Source organism: Apus apus, chromosome 3 (genome assembly GCF_020740795.1).
Source record: "Apus apus isolate bApuApu2 chromosome 3, bApuApu2.pri.cur, whole genome shotgun sequence".
In the NCBI taxonomy this organism is placed as follows: domain Eukaryota; kingdom Metazoa; phylum Chordata; class Aves; order Apodiformes; family Apodidae; genus Apus; species Apus apus.
The window spans coordinates 48,247,998-48,258,916 of record NC_067284.1 but is presented as its reverse complement, the minus strand read 5'-3'; positions in this window follow the sequence as shown (position 1 = coordinate 48,258,916).

Below are 10,919 nucleotides of genomic sequence, written 5' to 3'. Positions count from 1 at the left end.
AGAAACAACAAGAGACAAAGCCACAACAATGTAAGCACCTAAGACAGCCATAAGGCACAGCTAGAGACTCCTACAGCTCAGCTCAAGCCAGCACGTAGTGTCCAGGCCTTAGCTAAACTAGGGCCCAGGGGCCTATGGGAAGGGGTGTAGGCAGTGGTCCCAGGTGAGGCTGATCAGGGCCAAGAGAACTTACTAGTGCCTGTAGGACTCTAATTTGGCTGTTTGCTAGAGGAGGAGTCTCTGGGGTAGTTAGTCATCATGTAAGTACTTCTGAAAGGTCTTTTTTATCTGGGGACAAAAGCTTTAGGCATGCAGGGAGCAATTCAGCATATGCTGGACTGTAGCTCACAAAATGTTCATTTGATTTATTAAAATATGAAGTTTGTTTTTTCATAGCTATGGTCACTACTGCATCTTGTGAACTTTTGCCTATGTCAGTACCTATGAAGTCTTGCCAACAACCTTAGTTCTCACTGGTGATTGTATAAATGTATAATTAATTTTATGGCTCTGAGAGGGAAAATGCTAATTTCTAACTGCTGTGGTTCTTCACTGCATCTATTGCAATGGCTTTTAATATTAGTTGCTTTTTAGCCTGTCCACCTCCTGCAATGGTCTCCGCTTTTTCATGGAGCCTAGATGAACAGACAATGCTCTGCACATTTGGATCCTGTGAGGGCATCATAAAACTACCTGGGGTTCTGGCTACTGGCATTCTTCTTGCCTTTCACAGGGATTCTCTGTCTAGTCGGATAGACTTTGGGAAGCTAAAAACAGTGGTCAGGTTCCATTGTTCTTAAGCCCCTTCCGTAACATACATTTTTTTCTGTCTCTAGAAAGTTCTGGTGGTTACTTGGCTGATAAGCAAATAAAATCTAGAACATGAAGACAAGCTGTTTAAAAGCCATTTATATATCTAGTAGAGACCCCTGGAAAATAAGAAAAGAATATAAAAACATAAGACTAGTGCTGTAGTAACTTCAAGGGAGGGGCTACAGCTCCTCTGCAGTCCCCATGCATTAGTGGGATTTGATATTTTGCTTGATAGTTATGTTAAGGGATCCTACTGATCTTCAAAAGAAATTTTGGACATAAGAACCACAATCCTTGAGCTGAGGAAGCTGCCAACAGCCAACATGTCTTAGTAGCCAAAAAGTTGTTCTAATTGTCTGTCCTTTTGGTCATTAAACAGATTTTACTGTGAAATAACTGAACCATAAGTAGCAGCAAATGATAGGCAGATAGCTAGGAGACCTTAAAAAAATGTTTGTCACATTTCCACATGGCAGGTCTCTGCTTCAGAGAATGACAGCAGAGATAATTTCTTAGGGTGTGGTGTGACTTGGGTGACTCCCTGCACATTCTTAAGGCTTTTTTCTGCCTTCTGCAACAGAAATCGTATGGTTGTATTTAAGAAATTGCTTGGAGTGCTCAATTTTTAAAAATAATTGTTACTGTTCTCTACACTGCAATCAACTATTTTATTCTTCTGTCTCAATGAGGCTGGTATCAGAGAATATTAGGGGTTGGAAGGGACCTATGGAGATCATCTAGTCCAATGCCCCTGCCAGAGCAGGAGCAAAAACCAACACACAGCTAGGGCAGATCACTCAGAAAGACATCCAGACAGGTCTTGAAAGTCTCCAGTGAAGGAGACTCCACAACCTCTTTGCGGAGCTTGTTCCCGTGCTCTCACAGTAAAGAAGTTGTTCATTGTGTTAAGGTAATTCATGTAATTCAGCTTCTTCACAAAAATGTGTGAAAGGAGGAACATGAGTGCTCTTGTATAAGAAGCTATGATTTAGCAGGACATATTCTATGCATATGGATCTGTATTTAGCTCAAAATGGAACAAGTACTTTATAGTTATAACTTAACAGTTTGCCAAAAGTACAACTCTCTATAAAGCCAATTCAGAAATCTTATTATTATGGCCAAGGCCCTGCCAGTGTTACCAGTACAAATGTCTGTTCAGCCATTTAATGTGGCTGTTTGAAGATACCTTTGGCTTCAGTTGTTTTCAGGTTTACAGTCTTGGTGATTTTCTAACATTAATGCATCTCTGAGACAGAGGCAAAATGTCTGGTATATGGGGTTTTAGATATAAACCAGAAAGGTCATCATAGTCTTAACACTTTTCACCTATTCATTTAACATGGAAAAATTAAGAGAAATAGGAGAACAAAACATAAAATATCAGCTTAAGGAATATCCATCACTTGTGCTAGAGAAGCACTTGGATCAAAAGCTGTTCTGCTGGGTGAGGCACAGAAGTATGAATTCCACCCTCTCCCTGTGTTTTGAGCAGTGGGACAGTAACATTCCCACCCGGTAAGAGAGTTGCGACATGAGGGTCAAGCATGCAAAATACTACATTTGCTTGAGGGATAGAATGTAGGAGTCACCAGAGTCGCAAGACTAGAATGAAAGAGTTGGATCTACAGTCTCCTTGACAGAGGCAGGAAGGTTTACAACCAAAGCAGACTAGCTTTGGCAGTCGCTGCTTAGCAGATCTCTAGTTTGCAAACTGCTCCCTTCTCTGTGTTGAAGTGTATGCCAACAGCAGTTTATTATAGGGCCAGGGCCAAAAATTACTCTTCAGTAACTTTAATATAATAAACTACATGCCATTTGCAAAGGAAGATAACTTATTTCTTACTCAATCAGCTGATACAGACCAAAACAAGATGTTTGAGGGTATGTAAACCTTTAAAAGTGAGCAATGTATTTAATGTTTCCCTCGAGGGGAAAAGGCATCCAGGAAAGTCAGGCTTGAGAGTTTATGGATGAAGCTGGCAGACCAGGAACACTGTTCATGAAACAGTTTGCCACACAAAGCTCTTTCCATGGGTGGGAATACTTCAGCAATAAAAATGAGCATCCAGTACAGGACTCTTCTGGAATAAGCCATTTAAGACTGCATATTTATATTCTTAAAGCATTCTTTAGATTACTACCATACATAATCCCCTTACTGTTTGTACCTGCTTTATGTTGCCCATTTGTGGAGCTGAACAGTACTTCACAGGAAAAGGCTGACAAATCAGGCTCTGAGCATATACTCATTTCAACATTCATATTCTGTACAAAACATGCTATTTCTAAATATCTGCTAATGCATTCTTTGGCAAAAGAGTAGTTCTGAAATAAAGTTTTAAATAAGCCCTATCATCAGCCCACCCTTCAGATAAACATGCACCCCCTACAGTTTTTCTTCTTTCTTTCAAAAGAAAAATATTATCTTGACCGTGCCTGACACCCTTGTATTATAGGGCTGGATCACTTAAGTGCTCTGCACAGGAACCCCCCCAGAGAAAAATCAATACTTGCCTTTACACTAATCACCTTAATTATCAAAACACATCTCTGAAAGTTGCAACAGGCTTACATATTTATGGACACTTCGGAAGTTGCATTTAATCACGGGATGATGACTGGTTGCTCGTTTTCTTTGTATATTTGAAGACTTTTGTGGCCTTGGAAAATGAAAGACTAGATTTTCAGCCTCCTGGAAATGCTAGTATTCTCTTTCTCAGACAATTTGGATTTTAAAAGTCATTTGTTTTCATAGGTCCCAGGAACAAGACACAATTTTTCAATCTAAAAATCTGTAGCCTAATCCAGCAGTAACTCTTCAAGCAAAACTCCTCCTGAATCTGACAGTTTTTCCTGAGCAGGGATTACCACATCAGGCCCACAATCACTGTCCCACTACCTGAAAGGCAACTGCTACCCCAAGACAAAAAACTGCCCAAAAGAGTCTTTTAACAGCAGCAGCGTATGGACCTCTGGAAACTGTCCCACCAAGCAGCTGCAAGGTGAGTTATGGGGATGCTCTGCACCAGATAGAGGCTAGGCTGGAAGGGCTGGAAGCAGTTATCTGGGTGGCTTATTTGCTTTGGCACCTGCCATTCATCATAAATCCTTACAGACGCTTATTGATCTACATGACACCTCTTTTTGGAGCACAAAGAAATATTTCTATTGCCACATAAATTACTGTAAAATATAAGCAATCTTCTCATTCCATTTTGAAGCAATGCTGCAGAGACAATCCAGCCTGTTGATGGCAATAAAATCACCTTGTTTCAGCTGGCTCTTAATTTATCTGGATATTTTGGTTATGAAAGTTATACTGTCAGAACCAAGAATTTTGAACTCAGCCTGCTTTGCATTTCAATACAGAAAACTTTTTGGATCCAATCCAATTTTCATTCCAGTAGCTAACCTCTCTAAAATCACTGAAGTGATTTTGTTACTAAAACCAAAAGTAATCTTCTTCCTAATATTCCAGGAACAATTTGAGAACATTGTCCAAAGAATAAATGGCCTGAAATGTCTATTGGATACTAGTAATGCGAGATCTGTGATAAGATAAACTCAGATCACATCACAATGTAATTTGTCTTCCTACTAACTTATTTTAAACTGTCGTTGGTAAAAGGAGAGCAAGGAGAATTACAATGTCAAAGCTATGGCAGAATATAGTTAAGTAATTACATTTCTGACATTTATTGTACATTTCTGTGAGTTTCTTTGCATAGGTGGATTTTTCCAGTGCTTTGCAAAGTCTTATGTAGTTCTTTACCTCCTCTGAACGGTTGCCAGGGAAAAAAAAAGGAAAAAGAAGGGGGTGGGGGCCTGAGCGTTACTTGTCCATTTTCCTTGGACTACATAATGCACAGGTCAGTAGGAAAAGAACAGGAGAAACACACCCAAAGTTGTAGGTAATCACTGGTTAGACAAGAGGTCCAGGATAAGGATTTTATATATATTTTTTTTTAAATACTGAAGGAAAGGAAAATTACTTTATTAAAACTTGACAATTATTAGAGAAGACTATTCCCACAGAAGTCTCAGAAACACTGACATATGTATCAAGCCAACATACCACAACTATTCAGATGAAGGCCAGAAATCTTATTTTTTCACTGCATGTAGATGAAGACTGAAGGAGAGAATCACTACAAACTCTAAAAAGGTAGTGCAGATACAGCAATACATTGGAAAATATTTCTTTATTGTTTACATGTATATCTTGCTGCTCTCATCAGAAGCTGCTTATCTCAGCAATAAATTCAGATTAATATATAAAGATGCTCACAAAGGTTGGAATTTGTGGAAGCTTGGCTTGAGAACTACCTGTAATGGCATCTGGATTTATTGGCTCTGCTGCAATATCTCTTTGAGACCCCTATCCAAAAACTGACTAGAAGCAAGGACTTATTTCATGATATGACAGTTTCCATTTTCTTAAACATGCCACCTTTTCAGGTCAGCTTTTATTCTTTCACAGGAAGTCTTGAAGTACTGTGATCTCTAAAAAATTAAATTTCTGCATATATTCTGTGTGCTACAGAGCACACAGGAGATACTCTGCCATTGAACATCTGTGAGCTTAGCCTGGACTTACGTTTATGCCTTTTGGCTGCCTGCTTTACTGCTGAGCTCTTGCAGCTTTTGGAGCAGGTTTCGAATGAGTATGACATACTGCGAAGAGAACTGCCTACTGTTAGTGAGACTGTTGCTCTGCCTGGAAGGGAAAAGCACTTGCTGTGTTTGCAGTATCCAGTGCAGCTTTCAGACCCCCAGTTCTTGCACCATCCCTGCTGAAGTCAATAGAAGCTCTCCACGTCCACCTGTCCTCAGTCCGTCTTGATTCACTTCTCTAGCACAACATGCAGCTCCCAGAAAGGAGCTGAAACAGGGTTATTTTTTAAACAAGAAGTCACTGATGGTAAGAAGCCATGTAAAAATACATATCCGTGCCACGACTAACAGAACTGTCTTTTGACAAAGGCCTGAGTTTTGGATTCATGTATTGTAAAAGGAAGAATAAGTTCTTTGCCTTTAGTAGCATTATTTCTGATTTAATTTGGAAGAGCAATCAGAATTATCCTTCATCAATGATGTTTTAGGTTGTAAATCATGCCCTGTGAACAACCATGCTCTTCTAACAACAGAGAAGGGAACCAGTATCTCAGTAGAGAAGAATACTGACTGCAGTCAAACAGCAACATGTATGACAGCAGAATTTGGCCACAGATGCTTGCACTAGATTTACTGCTTGACGAGCCTAGCCATCTTGAGCTTGCATCATAATCTAATAAAAACCTAATAATACCTTTTAATCTAATTCACTCAGCCACATATACCACAGTACTTCTTCCTTGGAGATCTTTTTATTGCCAAGGAAAAATGCATTACAATAAACAGTTCCTTACACAGCAGGAGAATTCCAATTTGGAAAAATAAAAAAGAAAAAAAAGTCAGGCAATAAAAAATTCACATTTCTTATCAGTTCTCTCCTAGTGTGATGCACTCAAACTTGAAAGCTGCTTCTTCTGTCTCTTGAAAATTCTTTCTTCTAAATTCTGAAGAGGTTGACAGGCAGAAAATTAACAGATGCACATTAGAGGTGGGAGATGATCTTGTAGGAGGTCTATGCTGGAGTTATGCAAAGTTAAGGATGCGGAGGAATGCCTGCATGGTGGAGTGCTGTGTGGGTAGAGGAATCCTCCAGCATCCACCTCTTTACAGAACTGGATATTACATAAGGCTTGCAAATTAATTCCTGTTCCTCTATTTTGTATCATGGAAGATACGTAAAGATACTGAGATATTTCACTAGAAACAGGCTGCCCTTCAGGTTCCAAGTCTTGTTTTTTCTGTCCCAGGTTCCCCGCTGAGCAGTCTTCTTCTCAGAGCCAGCAAGCAAGCTGTTGCTCTTGCTTCCATGTAGGCATCGTATTCTTCCTGAACCAGGTTTTCTCTGGCATCTCTGCTCTCTGGAGGTTGTGGATGCTTCTGGCAGCCGGAAGTGTGCTGCGCATTACTGTACCCTGGTACGCTCTTGTTCCAGTCTTTGTGTGATGAACATCACCTTGGGAGCCAAGTGTCTTCTGTAGTTGGATGTCCAGGCAAGACGAAAAAGCATATTTTTGTATTATTTAATATTGCAAGATCAAGAGCAGCCATACTGGAAGGTGGGGTAGAATTGCTTGTGCTCCCTTGTGCCTATAGTGATGCACATTAACTTCCCTGCGGAAAAAGCATAAACAACAAATGATAGGTGAGGTTTTTTTGATAGTAAGATACATTTTTCAGTGCTGAATACCTCACTGGCTTTCCATATGAATGTGCAAAATATTATTTCCTCTTGCCACTACATACCTACCTTTTGATAGATGGTCATTAGTGGAGGGTCTGTCAAACTTGATTCATAGGAACAGGTAAGCTCTTTATATATTTAATATTCAACTGGATTTTGTAGTCTGATTTACGAATGACAGATATGAACATTCCTAGTAAAAAGTCAAACTCTTATATAAAGCTTCCGTTCATTTAAAAATGGATATCAAATGTAGAGCCTAGGCGAGTTTCCAACAGTTACAGTGCCGTGTGTTTACTGATCTACATTAAATGAAACCATTTTTAAATATAACAAGTTTTAGGGTTAATAAATCCATGTTAGAACATGCATGGAATATGTCTTTCTGGCCATATACTGTTTATTCTCTACTACATTATTTGTCTTAAATTATAAACCAAGTTGCAAACTCTTTTACCATTCCTCAGTGAAAAATATATTGAAACTATTACTTTGTTAGGCCTGTGGACAAATTAAAGTTGGAAATATCAAAATTGCTGCTGCTTATGTAATAATAACCTCTTAGTTTTTGGATTTACGAACAAGCCATTAAAGTAAAATTCAAAAAGTTTAGGAGGGTAGTTCTGGAAATCCAGTAGAGAACTGAAAAAATCACATTGATGGTGAAATTAGTCATATATTTGGAAAATGATTGCTATAATAATTTATTCCACTTTTAGCAGTGTCATGAACGTATAGTGGCACACAGTGAAACCAAACATGTCAAGAATGCTGGAATATCTTTTTTTTACTGTGAGACACCCACACAAACTAATAACAGCACACACAACATTAAATAAAGTAGAAAAGAAACCTAATAGAAACAAACTTACAGAAAAAGTTTTCTAATTATATATTCTATAATACACACCTAAAGTCAATGAGTTTTGAGTTCCTTTCTTTTTGCAGTGGAAAGCCACACTATCACAGAAAGCTAAATTTTAATTCAGTGAGCATAAACTCGCAACACAGAAAATACTTATGGAGCACAAAGCACAGTCTTCCTTGTGTCCTTCAAGAGAAACATTGAAATTACTGCTAGGGAAGTCTACGAAACAATATATTTTAGTGGTGTCCTCTGTGCAGAGCAGGGATTGGTCGCCAAGGTAAATGATCATTCCAGTATAGAAATATTTATGACCTTAGTGTCTGCAATGTCACAGAACAAGGGAAAGATATGTTGTTGGCACGTCTCACTTCAGTTCTACCACATTTATTTGTTCTTTCCATACTATAATTGAACTTTCCATTTTATAATCAAGATTAAAGCAGCTACAGAAGTAAACTCATACTTTTTTTTTTTTTTTTTTTTTTTTCAAATTCTGTCCAACACTTAACTGTGGTCAATAGACACGCTTCTATAAACAGTTGTTGAAAGGTAAACTGACTGCTTGATTCCTAAACCTCTTATGTAACAGCAGTGGAAACACGGAAGTTGGAAAACTGTTAATCCCAAGTTCAATGCAAAGCCAGCAAAGAAACACACACCTATAGGGTAAAAGTTGAAGATGTACCAGTTTGACAGAAGCCAAAAGAAGCTAAACGAGAGTACATTTTTTAAGGGTCCGAGTAATTGAAGTAATCATAAAAGTAATAAATGGTCTGGCCCAGACAGTTGTCTTATCTGACTAGCTTCCCTTGTTTTCACTTTTTATTCATTTCCCATTTCATGCACTAATCAGGTTCAAATGATATGTATCTGCTTCATCTTTGCAAGCCTGACCTACTTCAGAGGGATTAGCAGCACTGTGACATGTCTCCCCTGTTTTAGGAACACTCTGTTCTAAGAATGACAGCAACTCTGCCTTGTTCCTGAGCAGACTTTGCCTGAAATGCAAACTCCCTCTGCATTGAATGTGGCTAGAAATTACTTACCAATAACTCAAGTCTTTTGCTCTTCTCATCCTCCAGTCATTCCTTCTGGTCCTTTTGAATTCACAGGAACACTGCCAAGTATTTGGAGCCATCATTTTATCTCTTCCTTCTTAGCCACTTCATGGATATGTTTTGCTATCCCCTTCATTCACATGTTCTTTGAGGACACAAATGTAATTATTCAGCAACTTGTACCACACAACAACATGTTCCTCAGCCTTTTGCACATCAGCTCTTTGTCACATAAAGTCTCCTAATTTGGCTAGAGCCCAAACCTCTTGGTTTTGGCCAATCACTTTTTTTTTGTTTCTTTCCAAAGAATCTATAGAAAAACTATCATGTTTCACTCAGGTTTCCCCAGTTCTTACTGAGCAGCAGAAAAAAGTCCTTTCTGCATTACCTTCTCACACAGAAACTTCAGCCAAGTGTGTGTCTTCTCAAATAATTTTGACTGCTGTATTTCTTTCTTTTCACTACATATCTCCGGTCTAAATATTGTTAAGACACCACATCCAATTTTCAAACTATCCATTCAGGAAGGGCAATGATTTTTTTTTTCTTTATTTTTTTTTCTTTTTTTTTACAAACCACAAGAATAGCTAAAGAATTAGAAAAACTGTAATATAATGACATTGAGTTCAGTCTAGAAGACACGTGTTCCATGAGGCTCTTACTTAATACTCAGCTGGCATTAATTCTGTTGGCAAGAAGCTTACAGCTCAGAGAGACATGAATCTCTACAGTACTGGGAAGCTGTCAACCAAAATTTTGCTTGGTAACGGCATATATAATGGAATATCACTGAGTCAGAGATGGCAGAGATGACTACTCCTGATGTTGGAAATAACTCAGAAATTTAGAATTATGTGGTAATTTTTGTAAGATGTACTCTGTATATATATACACACAAGGTAAAACTGCAGTCAGAGAGGCACACAATTAGTATCACAGCCAGCACTGAGCAAGGACATCCTGCAATAACTAGGTCTTGAAGAAGGCAATTAATCAAGAGGTTTAAATCATGTCATGTAAATCACCAATTTGGCAGGAAAACTTGGGGTCTATATGGATAACAGGACATAAGGAATACAGGAGGTGACAAATAAAAACCACAATCAAGAAGACTGACAACTAAACCAGTCTCAGGCAGTTGAAGCTGTAGAAATTGTGATAGTGAGTCCTTTAGGTGAACTCAGCTCATTATAATGTCATTATAATAGTAAAAATAACACCCACAGGTCAAAAAGACCCCTGCCCAGGTGAAGACCCTTCCCCTGAGCATGTATGATAGTAGAAATAGTGATGTAACCATATTATAGCTATATGGAAATCACCAATAAGGAGGATGGACTTGGAAACATACTAACTCTATTGTTTTATGTATAAATATGTCATGAAAAATCTTGTTTAGTGTGCTTGATTTATGGGTAGGCACCAAGCATCGAGCTTTGCACAAACCTGCAATAAATAGCAATGTCTCCTTCCTAAACCTAGTCTCTTTGTCTGTGTTTTGGGGAGCTGTCTTAAAACAGTAACATTGAGAAGTAGCAAATGAGGAAAATTGCTCTCACTGTTTCATTTCTGCTTAGTGTGAATGGTGCTATGGGAAGCCCTGTCTCCCTCCTCACTCAGTATTGGAGAAGCAGTGAAAGCCCATAGCTGCTGCTAAACTCCTCCTGACTAGGAGTGATATTGTGCTAATGCTGAGTCCACTTCAGTGTCAATAAATAAAGGCCAGACTTACACTCAGGCTTTAAGGAATGGTTTGATCAAAACCCAGATTCCTCGGGAGAAATATGGGAGTAATGTAAAGAGCCTCATAAGACAAAGTGGCAAAGTGTAACAAAATCCAGGGGTGGGAAGTCCTACTGTTTCCCCTACTGGGGGGGCAAGG